We start from the raw sequence: 12,869 nt of genomic DNA, 5'->3' as shown, positions 1-12,869 counted from the left end.
TCCCTTCCCACTTCCCTTCTCTTTCCTCTTCATTTCCCTTCCCTTTCCTCTTCCTTTCCTTCCTTTCCCTCTTCCCTCTCTCTTCCCTTCCCTTCCCTTCTCTTCTCTCCTCTTCTCATTTCTTCTCTTCTCTTTCCATGTCTTCTCTTCTTTTTTCTTCCCCTTTCTTTTCTTTCTCAAACCCTTCCCTTCCACTTAGAATCAATACTATGTTCCAAGGCAGAAGATCAGTAAGGGCTAGGCAATGAGGGTAAAGTGACTTGCCCAGATCACACATCTAGGTGGCCAAATTTGAATCCAGGATGTCCCATCTCCAGGTCTGGCTCTCCATCCACGGAGCTACCCAGATGCCCCTACCTGGAACTTTGTTGGCAAAGACACTGGAGTGGTTTGCCATTTCTTCTCCAGCTCATTTCACAGATGAGGAAACTGAGGCCAATAGGATTAAGTGACTTGTCCAGGGTCACACCGTTAGTAAGTATTTAAGGCCAGATTTAAGATCAAATCAAGAAGATGAGCCTTGGCGCCTCCGGACGTGACGCTGCCCCAAATGCTCTCCAATGTTGGTCTCCTTATCCTGTTACACTCTTAAGAATTATCGAGGATCCCTAATGAACACATGGAAACAGGTTTTGCCTGATAATACATGCAGAACCCGGATTAAATTGTTGGCCAGCTCTGAGAAGGCGGGGGGGGGGGGGGGGGGGGGGGAGGGGAGGGGAGGGGACGGAGATCATTAGGATCCTGTAATTGGAGATAAACTTGGGTGGAAATCTGTTGTTATATGTAATTGATCAAATAAAATCTTTACACAAATATCAGTGAGGATCCCAAAGGGCTTTTGCTTGCAGGTTACGTCCCATACGTCCCTGTGCTATCACTTATATTGATGTTTACCATATTAAAATTTAAACAGATATATTTTTAGATGTTTATTAGTTCATTAAAAACAATAAGTCAAAATATTAAAACAAACGAATGTGAAAAATAAAATAAATAAATAAAATATATGAAGAATAACTGGATTTTACAAGTCTAAAAATTGAGTGAGAAAACAGGCCTCTTTGCAAATTTCTTTAGAGTCTGGCTAAGTAGAAGACGGGATTCTCGTATTTGCTTCTGCATTCAGTCTGGCCTCACATGCATATGTAGTTGGAAAAGGCCAGAGCATTTTAATAAGCAAATAACATCTTAGCATTGTTATGAAAAGAGTTTTGAACTTGCAGATACTCTAAAAAAAGGCTCAGGGAGCGGGCTCAGCTAGGTGGCTCATGGGATGGAGAGCCAGGCCTAGAGGCAGGAGGTCCTGGGTTCAAATGTGACCTCAGACACTTCCTAGCTGTGTGACCCCTGGACAAGTCACTTCATCCAATTGCCTAGTCTTTACCGCTCATACTCAGCATTGATTATAAAACAGAAGGTGGGGGGGGGGTAAAATTAATAAAAAGAATAAATGTTTAGTCTCGGGGCTCTGTGGGTCACACTTTGGAGAAGCAGTACTCTAAGACAATTCCATACATTTGTAGCATGTAGTCTGTACCTGCCACTCCCAGGCACATACATATGGATCAGAGGCTCTTCATAAATGTCCGTAGCCACCTTCGTAAGGTGGTACTGAGAGGGTTCCAGGCCTAAAGGCAGGAAGACTCACCTTCCCGAGTTCAGATCCAGCCTCAGACACTTACTACGTGCCTATGTGTAAGCCACATCACCCTGTTTGCCTCAGTTTCCTTATCTGTAAAATGAACTGGAGGAGAAAATGGCCCGCCACTGCCAGAATCTCTGCAAAGACCCCAACCTGGGTCCCAAAGAGTCCAACCCAACTGAAATAATAAAAAGAACTAAAAGCACCCTCTGTGTGCATGGATTGGGAAGCCAGTGGTGGGCCACTTCCTTCTCCAGCTCATTTTGCAGCACAGAACAGTGTGGCAAACAGGGCTAGGACGCCCGGCGTCCTACAACTAGTGAGTGTCTGCGGCCATATCTGAAATCAGGAAGACGGGCCTTCCTCCCCAGGCCTGGCACAGTCCACTGCGCCGTCTCGCCGTCCAAGGATCTTGTGTTGGGCCCTGAGCACGAGAGGAAGACGCCAGAAGGAACTCACTGAGTGGAAGGGCAGCCTGGGCAGGGCTGCGCTTGAGGAAGGCCTGTCTGAGGGCAGAGCTGGAGAAGGGAGATGCTAGAGGAGGGTAAAGCAACCCTAAGCGATGGGCTCGTCCAGACTTGCCATGACGAGCACCCGCCTTGTCAGAGGGCAGAAGGGGCCACCTGGAGAGATGTCCTGAAGGGAGCATCCCTGGACAGAAGTCGAGGATATTCCTCACGTGTGAGCCCGGGTGACCAGAAAGATGAAATCAGGAAGGGAAGGCCTGGGGGGAAAGAGGCCGAGCTCCGCTTTGGACGGGTCCGATCGAAGATGTCTCCAAACTCTGGTTTGAAATGTCCAGGAGGGAACTGGGGAAACGAGACTGGAGATCGGGAGGAAAGTGCCATGGATGAGAATCAAATCCGTGGACGCAGACGGGATGGCCAAGCAAGCTAGAGGGAGAAGAGGAGAGAGGCTGGAGCAGAGCTTTGCGGGACGCTGGCCACCACTGTGTGTGAAGATAGACTGAAGAGGAGCAGGCAGGCAGAAGAGAGCAAGGCCATAAAACCCTAGAGAGAACGTGGGTCAGCATGGCATCTGACGCCCCATCTTCCTGACTGCCTAAGTACCGCACTGGGCCCTCTGCGCCCTGCCTCTCTTCCCCATACTTCCGCCCTAAGTCTATCTCACTTGGCTCAAAGCCTAAAGCTGGAAAGAAGTGCAGAGGTGATCTGATCCGCCTCCCCTCATCTTAAAGAAATTAGCAGCGTCTTTAACATCATCTCCATTTCCCCGTAGATCTCTTCCTCTTCCTCCTCCTTCTCTCCCCCAGAGCTATCAGCTTAGCAAAATGACTTACACAAGAGTCAGAAAGTTCTGCGGGTGCGGTGCGTGGCTCCATCACCTCTGCGAGAGGGCGGAGGCCCATCGTCCTCCCTCCAGTTTCCAATGTTATTGTTCTCTGCCTTTATGAGGCCGGAGACATCTGGTAAGACATGCGTTTACTTAGTTCTGTTTATTTCACTCTGTGTCAGTTCGTAGAAATCATCCCATAGCTCTGTGCGTGCTTCACAGTCATCACTTCTTCCCAGACAGTCATCTTCTACCACATCCGGGTAGCACAACCTGGATAGTCATTTCCCCAAAGGATGGGCATTTCTTGTATTTCTAAATCTTGGTGCATCGTCGACCTGTGACCTTCCTGGGATGTGTGTCCAGCAAGCGATGTCTGCATTCGTAGTCCAAAGCTGTGGACATTTTCACTGTGCTGGAATATATTATAATATAACATAATTAATCGACGTTGCTTTCCAGAATCAACAGTGTATTGGGTGACATATGTAAAACCCGATGGGATTGCTCATGAGCTATGGGAATGGGGTGGGAGGAGGAAGGGAAAAAACAGGAATCTGGTAACCATGGAAAATATCCTTAATTAATTAAATAAAATTTCAAAACCCAAGGTATGGGGGTGCCTCGTCTCTCCCCAGCCCCTGCGACAAGGACTCTGCTCATCTTTCATGACCTTTGCCAGTTTTCTAGCTGTCAGAATTGTTTGGATTGCCTTTCTTTTATCGTTAGGGACTTTGAGTGGTCTTCCTTTAAACCACTAATGGTTCGGCTTAAGAAAATGGTGTGTGCGTTTCTTTTGAGTACTTCTCCGCGGGAGCGGCTTTGGGGTTGTGATGTGGGTGAAATGGCTTATAAGGTCTTGGACTCATCCCTCCCCTCCATCAAAGAGAGCTCACACGGACCAGGGCTGACCCGAAGGGTCCAGTTCTCTCTCGATCGCTGCGCCCATCCGGACGTCCCCAGGAAAAGCTCTAAGGATTCTCAGGGGGTCCTTTTAGAGTCAACAAGGCCCGGCGGGCAGAAGCAGCCAGAAGGCCCGCCTCTACACCTGCGGGGCAGTGACTCTGGGCGAGCCCCCACCCAACTCCCTGGCCCTATCAATCGCTGAGCAGCATCGAGAGGGAGGTTCCTAACGCCGTGTAGTCATGAATGAAAATGAGTTCTTTTCATGACAGGCCACAGCTTATGGCTAGGCGCTCCCAAACGTGTCCCAGCTGCATGTCAGGCTTGGGGCATTTCCTGCCCAAGCAGAATGCATGCAGTTGCAAAGGCCTGGCGGGAAGCTATGCACACATGGAGCGCTCAGACGTCCTAGTGGACCTTCCCTCCTCTCTGTGAATGAATGAAGAAGCCCTTAGGAATGCTCACCCCGCGCTTGGGTGCCCAAGGGAAGGCCGGCTCCACTCTAGCGGGGAGTGGAAGCCGGGGAGGTTGCTTACCAATGTTCAGAAATGGCGAGCGACGCTTCGGGGCGACAGACTAGGCTTGATCACGGTCCCAGAACTGGATTGCACTGGGCTGCTGGCAGGGGAGAAGCTGTCCAAGGTGGGCAGCAAATCCAGGTGGACTAGGACAACACTGATCAGGACTTCTGGACAGGAGTTCTGGGCATGGAAGGGTAGAGGGCTGCCGCGCTGCCCCCTCCCCTTCACATCTGACCTCCAGGGCAGAGCAATTCATGGTCACAGCAAGGAAAGCAGAAAGAGGTGCAGATCTCTCAGTCCCCTTTGATTTCAATCCATTGATCAACAATCAACATAATATTGAGTTGAAGGGGCAGCAAGGTGGCTCGGGATCAAGAGCCAAGGCTAGAGATGGGAGGTCCTAGGTTCAAATTTGACCTCAAATATTTCCTAGCTTTGTCACCCTGGGCAAGTCACTTACCCCCATTGCCTAGCCCTTATCACTCTTCTGTCTTGGAGCCTATACTCAGTATTGATTTGAAGGCAGAAAGTAGAGGAGGAGGAGAGAAGGAAGAGGAGAGGGAAGAAGAAGAAGAGAGAGAGAGAAAGAAAGAAAGAAAGAAGAAGAAAGAAAGAAAGAAAGAAAGAAAGAAAGAAAGAAAAGAAAGAAAGAAAGAAAAAGAAAGAAAGAAAGAAAGAAAGAAAGAAAGAAAGAAAGAAAGAAAGAAAGAAAGAAAGAAAGAAAGAAAGAAAGAGAAAGAAAGAAAGAAGAGAAAGAAAGAAAGAAAGAAAGAAAAGAAAGAAAGAAAGAAAGAAAGAAAGAAAAGTGAGTTAGGGATTACATAAGGCCCAGATATGAAGGAGAATATTCCAGGAAGGGGTAACCTACACAAAGGTAGGAGATAAAATGGCATGTACAAGGAATAACAACAATTGGAGGGAGTGGGTACTGATGAGGAATATGTCATCAGCCTGATAAGAGAAGGTAAGGCAGAACATGAAGAAGTTTAACCCTAATTCCAAGGAGTTCATAGTCTATTCTACAGGCAATGGGGAGCTATAGGAACTTCTTGAGGAAAAGAGTGCCATGACCAGAACTATATTTTAGGAACGGCCATCTGCAGTTCTGACTTATGATAAAGAATCCATCGACGAAAAACTGTCTTTGGAGTCAGATTCAGATCAAAGCATACTGCTTTTCGCATTAGTTAATCTATGTTTGATTTAGGGGGGTTGGTTTTATAGGAATATTCTCTTACAACAATGACCAATATGGAAGTATATTTTGCGTGATAATACACGTATAGCTCAGATCAAAGTGCTTACCAACTTGAGATGGGGAGGGAGACAGTTTGGATCTTATATTTTCAGAAAACATAGGTTGAAATTGTCATTACATATAATTAGGAAAATAAAATAAATTTGAAGAAAGAAAAAAAAGACGATCATCTTTAAAATGAGGGGAGGGGGAATGTCAGTCTAGCAGTTTTGTAGAAGTCGGATTGAAGAGGAGAGAGGGATGCAGTGTTTAATTCTAAGGCTATTGCCTTAGTCCACGATTGTTCTAGTGTGAGCAAAAAAGGAGGGACAAGACAGCTGGGTGGCTCAGTGGATTGAGAGCCAGGCCTAGCGATGGGAGGTCCTGGGTTCAAATTTGGCGTCAGACACTTCCTAGTTGTGTGATCCTAAGCAAGTCATATAAGCCCAATTGCCTAGTCCTTATCTCTCTTCTACCTAGGAATATTAATTATTAATTCTTAGATGGAGGGTAAAGTGGAAATAAATGCTTGTGACTCTGGGAGGGGGGAGAGGAAAAGGGGGGGAGATGACAGGAATCATGTAACCATGAGAAATTTTTTTTAATTTTTTAAAATTATTTTAAATTTTAAATTAAAAAAAAAAGATGAAAGGTAAGTTACCAATGACCTTATTCCTGTGAAATGGGACGGTCTTTTCTAGTTCCCACTCTTCTTGGCCACCTCCTCTCTACTGCCTTTGACACCATTTTGGACTCTCTCTCTCTCTCTCTCCTTTCTATCTTTCTATCTCTTTCTCTCCTTCTCTCTCTCTTCTCTCTTCCTTCCTTCCTTCTCCCTCCCTCTCTCCTTTATTTCTCTCTCTCTCTCCTCTCTCTTTCCCCTCTCTCTTCTCTTCCTCTTCTCTGGCTCTCGCGCTCTCGCCCGCCCTCACTTCTCTCCTAGCTATCTGACACTGCCTTCTCAGTCTTTTCTCCCAAACGGGGTGTTTCCCCGAGTCTATCTCTCTTCTCTCTTTCGGTGGCCTCAGCAGCCCCTCTGGCTCTACTTATCATCTCTACCCAACGCCTCGGAGATCTCTTGTCCAGTCCCAGTCTCTGCCTGAGCTCCGTTCGGTCCAGCCTTTTGGGCCCGTCAGACTGGACGCCCCAAGGACACGTCGAACTCAGGATGTGGGAAACAGAGCTGTCACCTTTCCTCACACCCTTCCCTTCTTCCCGTGAGCTCCCAGTCTCCCGTGTTGGCTCCTTGGCTCTGGCCTGGACTCTCCGCCCGCTTTGCATCTCATTTCCAGATATTTGCCCAATCGTGCTCTTCTGGCCATGACAGCAGCCCCCCCAGTCCAGCCCTCTTGTCTCTTGCGCCAGCCTCCGAAGTGGGTGTCGGGGTTCCAGCCCCTCCTCCTGGTGGGCTCCTCTGAACGGCCACCCCCGGCTCGCCCGACTCCAGGGGCTCCCTCCTCTGTTTAGCCCTTAAAGCCCCCCCGGCCCGTTCTCCCTCCCTGGGCCGCAATGGCTCTCGATGCCACCGGGGCTCTCGTCCTCTGCGCTGGCTGTTCCCATGCCAGGGACGGCTTGGCCCCCCCCTCTCGTGCTCGTTCCTTCTCTTCCTCCGAGCTGGGGCTCCAACGCCATCTCCCCTCCGGAGCCGCAGGGCCTCTGGGAGCACCACAGCGGCCCTTGCCCACCTTCCCGGCTTCTTCCGCCCTCGGCTCTGGCACCAGCCAGCGGCCGGCCTCCTGGGCGTCCTGGCCCGGCCGTCTCCCTCTCCGGGTCTGTCCTGCCTTCTGCCAAGCGCCTCTCCGACGGCCCTCCGCGAGGGGCCCCAGCTTCTCTGCCCCCTCTGGTCGCCCTTGTCTCGCTGGGGATTCACGCGGCCTTCCTCGAGTCAGGGCGGCGCCTGCCTGGCCCCCCGGCAGCTAGAGCCCTCTCCCGGGGCCTTTGTGCTCCCCGGCTCGCCTTCACTGTGTGGCTGCATTCCGTTTGTCTCCCCAGCAGAACGCAGAGCCCTTTTTCGCCCTTGCATCCCCTTGGCCCGGCACGTAATGGGTGTCGTGGTTGAGTCAGTGGCCTTGAGCTCCTCCAGGAGACAGGTAGCCCAGAGGAGCGAGCCCTGGACCTAGAACCAGGAAGACCCGAGTTCGAATCTAGCCTCAGGCACTCCCCAGCTCAGGACGTCCCAGGACGGGTGGGGAGTCACCACACAGGAATGTCTGTAACGCACTGCGCAAATGCACAAGACTCCTGCTGGGGACACCCAGGGAGGCCAGCCGGGCCTCCCTCCCCGGGCAGAGCCTGGTCGAAGAGAGCAAGGCTGGCCGAGGAAGCTGGGCAGGAGGGAGGGGACGGGGGACTAGGAGCACCAGGACTGGGGAAAAGCCATCCGATCTCCGACACCCCCAAGAGAGCGTGAGCCCTATAAAGAAGGGGCCCAAACGCACACAGCCGGCCCTGTGAAAGGCTGGTCTTCATTGCTTAGAACAAGGGAAGATTGAAAAGGGCAAAGGTGGGGGGGGGGCCGCTGGGGCGGGAAGGCAGGCCCCCTCGGCCCCGTGAGGTTGGGTTTTTTGTCGTAAAGTCTCCCCTCCTGCCTTAGAATCCGTATCACGGCCCGGTTCCAAGGCAGACCAGCAGTGAGGTCTAGGCCAAGGGTGGGGCGACTTGCTAGTCTGGGAAGTGTTGGAGGGCAGATTTGAACCCAGGTCCTCCTGGCTCCAGGCCCACTCGCTCCCCCTGGCTAAGACTCTTCATGGAGCTATGGGGCAGCCCTCTGGCAAGCACCTTCCCAGCGCTCTGCTCAGAGAGACCCCCGCTGCTCCGAGACGCCCCAGCCCGCGTGAGGCCGCGGTCAGCGGAGCTCCAGAAGAGGGAAGCGAAGCGGCCGCCTGGCGGGGCCGCCCTTCGGGCCTTCTCATGAAAAGGCCTTTTCTTGAGCCTCGCGGCTCCGCCGGCACCCCTGGCTGCATTTGGTGCTGATGGAAGGGAGCAGCGGGGCCAAGAGAGATCAGCGGAGCCTTGGGTGGAGGACGGAAAGAGCAGCCAGTCTGGAGCCCAGGGTCGGCGGAGGGAGCGCCACGAGTAATGAAGCTGGAAGCTGCACGCCCGGCCTGGAAAGGCCTACGTGCCCGAAAGAGGATGTTGTATTCCATTCTGAGGGTCAGACGGAGCCACGTGATCAACGTGCCCTTCAGGAAAGTTCCTTTAAAGGCTGCCAACAATGGAGTAGAAAGTAGGAGAAAATAGCGTGGTTCGGGACCCCGCTCTAGAGGCTTAAGAAGCAAAGTTTGTGGACAGCCTCTGGGAGAAGGGGGCATTTTTAAAGCGAGGGGATGCCCTTCCATTGGGAATGGCTGAGCAAACTGTGGTACATGTTGGTGTGGAATACTAGTGTGCCAAAGGAATAATGAACTGTAGAAGGACCTCCAGGAAGTGATGCAGAGCGAGAGGAGCAGAACCAGGAGAACATTGTACACAGAGACGGATACACTGTGGTATATCGAACGTAATGGACTTCTCCATTGGTGGTGGTGTAATGGCCCGGAACAATCTGCAGGGATCCAGGAGAAAAACACTATCCACATTCAGAGGAAAAACTGTGGGAGTGGAAACACCAAGGAAAAGCAACTGCCTGACTACAGCGGTTGAGGGGACATGACAGAGGAGAGACTCTAAATGAACTCTCTAATGCAAATACTATCAACAAAGCAATGGGTTCAAATCAAGAAAACATCTAATGCCCAGTGGACTTACGCGTCGGCTATGGGGGGTGGGGGGGGGGAGGAAAAGAAAATGATCTATGTCTTTAACGAATAATGCTTGGAAATGATCAAATAAAATATATTAAAAAAAAAGAAATAATAACAAAACAAAAAAAAAAAGAAGTGAGGCGTGATCTGCCCGAGATTGGGGCACATATAGAACTGTTGGCCTTCGTCAGAAAACGAGGGCAAAGAGGAGAGTGACAGACTGGGAGGCCAGAACAAGGCGCCCCTTGTGAGTGCCCTCAGTCTGCTCAGTAAAATGAAAGGTCCTCATTCAAAGAGAGAGGTGGGGAAGGGCCGGGGTGGCGAAAAGGAGAGAGAAGCCGCAGAGGAGGAGGAGGAGACTGTCCGGGGCTGCAGGGAGGGCCTAGCTGAGATTAGAGGCCGCGGGCCCCAGACAATGGTGAAGGCCAGGCAGATTTGAATCCATGCTGCAGGCTGCCCTTGGCTGGAACCCAGTCTCAAAGAGTGAGAAGGTGGATATGTGTGAGAACTCCCAGGGTGCCTCCTTCCTCACCTTATGGGCCTGCCCAGAACATACACTCGTGGGGACCCAATTCTGTTCAGAGGCAAATCGTGGGAGGAATCTAGAACTGGTGTTTGTCGGCCTCTCGCACTCCCATGGTGGGGAATGGCGGTGGGGGGGCCTCGGGCCCCCGCAGCATGTTGGCTAGTTGTGTTGAATTTCTCTTCAATCTTGGCTCACTGGGTGAGAGGAAAGACGCAGATAGTCAGGAAAGGATGTCAGGTCCAAATAAAAGCTATCCGTAGGAACGGGCCGATGAAACGAAAAGTAAAGCCGGAAAAACAATTCTCAACTTTGAATGAAAGCAAGAAATGCCCTTCTTAAATACTTCCTGGGTCCCCTCTTCTCCAGGCTAAGACTGCCTGCAGCGTTTCCTCAGGTGTCATGGGCGCAGAACCCTACATCGCCCTCTTCGGGACACTCTCCAGCTCCAAGTCCTTCCTGGGGCTGCCCTGAATGCAGTTCTCCAGGTGAGGAGTGCCCAGGGGGCTGCTGCTTTCTCCTCCTGGAAGCTGTCCTTTTCTGGATGGACTCGGTTTCTTCCTAAGGGTCCGACATGGACGAGAGATTGACCGGCATAATTTGAAGGAATTGTAGCATGTGGAAGCATATTTAGAAGTAGAAATGCAAGCACAGTTATACGCACAGGGAAGGGCCCAGTAGATAAAGAGAGCTTGCAAATGAGACAGAGACTGAGAGAGGAGAAGGGGGGGGGGGAGAGAGAGAGAAAGAGGGGGGAGAGAGAGAGAGAGGGAGGAGAGGGAGAGGGAGGGAGAGACAGAGAGACAGAGAGAGGAGAGGGAGAGAGAGAAGAGGGAGGGAGAGGGGAGGAGAGGGAGAGGGAGGGAGAGAGAGAGAGGGAAAGAGAGAGAGGGGGGGGGAGAGGGAGAGGGAGAGAGAAAGAGAGAGAGAGACAGAGAGACAGAGAGACAGAGAGACAGAGAGAGGAGAGGGAGGAGAGAAGAGGGAGGGGGGAGAGAGAGAGAGAGAGAGACAGAGAGACAGAGAGACAGAGAGAGGAGAGGGAGAGAGAGAAGAGGGAGGGGGAGAGAGAGAGAGAGACAGAGAGACAGAGAGACAGAGTGACAGAGAGAGAGAGGAGGAGAGGGAGAGGGAGAGGGAGGGAGAGAGAGACAGAGAGACAGGAGAGAGGAGAGGGAGAGAGAGAAGAGGGAGGGAGAGGGGGAGGAGAGGGGAGAGGGAGGGAGAGAGAGGGAAAGAGAGAGAGAGAGAGAGGAGAGGAGAGAGAGAGAGAGAGAGGGAGAGGGAGAGGGAGAGAGAGAGAGAGAGAGAGAGAGAGAGAGAGAGAGAGAGAGAGAGAGAGAGAGAGAGAGAGAGAGAGAGAGGAGAGAGAGAGAGGGAAGAGAGGGAGAGGAGAGGGAGAGGGAGAGGGAGACAGAGAAGGAGAGAAAAAGGAGAGGGAGAGAGAGGGAGAATGATTGAAGGAACAAGCATCTACAGAGACAAGGAGGAGAGTGAGTCAAGGGCGAAAGTGGAAGGGTTGGGGTTGCCCAAGGTCCCCTTTGCCTCTGAGACTGGATCAAAGGAAGAAAAGATGGGTTATAGCTGATGTGACTTGGAATGTGGAATTAGGGAGGAAGGAGGGGACCTTGTGAAGGAGAAGTCCTCGATTTTTTCATAGAAGGATGAAGCAAGATCTTCTGCTGGGCAGCAGGAGGTGGGGGTGTAAGGCAACCCCCATGGCCCAGCCCTAACGTTCTTCTGATGCACAGTGTAGAGTCTAAGATGGAAAGTAAGGGTTTATACGTATATTTTATATCAGAGAATCTGCCTTTCTCACCGTGTTTCCATGCCCTTTCTTGCAAATGTGCAAATGTTGCTGGGGAGGGGGGGGGGGGTGGATTATGTGTTACTGTAATTGATAGTTACTTACAGTTGCCTCGGCTATCCCATCTGCCATTTCTTCAAGGACCCAAAGACAGAGTTCAGGCTGGACCAGGTGACTGGAATTCATCGAGGCAGGGGAGATGCTTTCTTCCTAACTTCTTCATTACCTGGATACCAACCTCTTGGTCATCATTTGGGGTCTGTTGTTTCCAATGTAATTTTAGGTCGTTCTCCTTCGCAGAAAATAGAAACATACGATTAAAACAGCTCTGCCTTGCCTCTGTTGTCAGTTATCACTGTCCCATCACCCGCCCCAAGTAAATGCCCCTCTCTCCCCACAGATGCTCCTTTCTCTCAAATAAACAAGCTAAAAATAAGCAAGCAGCCTTTGTGTTTGTTCGTTTGCCTCTGTGTCCCTTTCTGACTGGGCTGAGCTCGTTCTGAGTATTAGCATTCCTGACTCTCTCTTTAGAGTGTCATAATCTTACGTTCATGTTCTGTTATCTGACCTTGCTTTCATTTTCGGTACCATTTGGGCTTTTATCTAAGCTGGTGGGTGAATTCTTTGCTCTAAGGACCACCATATTTTTCCTTCCTCAGGGATTTATTTCCCTTGATGGCTTCTGGAGCATCTCTCATCCTCCTGGTCTGACTTCCCCTATAATCTTTTTCTCATGGGCTCATGGACAGAATGAAGAGGAGAAGGTTGAAGTCAATGTCTTGGGACACACCCAAAGTTAGGGGAAGTGATACAATGAAGATGAAGCAAATGAAAGAGATTTGGGGCAGAAAAAAATGCATTGTAGAGGCAGCTGGATAGCACAATGGATAGAGTGCCAGACCTGAAGTAGAAAGGACTTGGATTCAAATTTAGCCTCAACACTTACTAGCTATGACAACCCAGGGAAAAATCACTTAATCCCGATTGCCTAGCCCTTTTTCGAATTGATACTAAGACTGAAAGAATGGATTTTTTAAAGGAAAGAAAAGAGAAAGAAGGAAGGGGGGGAGGTAGGGATAGAGGGGGGAGGAAGAAGAAGAAAGAAAGAAAGAAAGAAGAAAGAAGAAAGAAAGAAAGAAAGAAAGAAAGAAAGAAAGAAAGAAAGAAAGAAAGAAAGAAAGAAAGAAAGAAAGAAAG

The 12,869-nt window shown here is 50.6% G+C and overlaps 1 long non-coding RNA gene across 1 annotated transcript in view; it reads right to left on the bottom strand.

Moving 5' to 3' along the window:
• Positions 1–12,520, bottom strand: part of LOC130453938 (uncharacterized) — a 19,486-nt gene extending 6,966 nt beyond the window's left edge. The window contains exon 1 of the long non-coding RNA XR_008911615.1: positions 11,778–12,520. This is a non-coding gene — a long non-coding RNA (uncharacterized LOC130453938). The remainder of the gene's footprint in view (positions 1–11,777) is intronic.
• Positions 12,521–12,869: the final 349 nt, after the last annotated feature.

This window comes from Monodelphis domestica, chromosome 4 (assembly GCF_027887165.1).
Source record: "Monodelphis domestica isolate mMonDom1 chromosome 4, mMonDom1.pri, whole genome shotgun sequence".
NCBI lineage: Eukaryota > Metazoa > Chordata > Mammalia > Didelphimorphia > Didelphidae > Monodelphis > Monodelphis domestica.
Note: the sequence above shows the minus strand (reverse complement) of the source record. Positions and strands in the feature narration are given on the sequence as shown.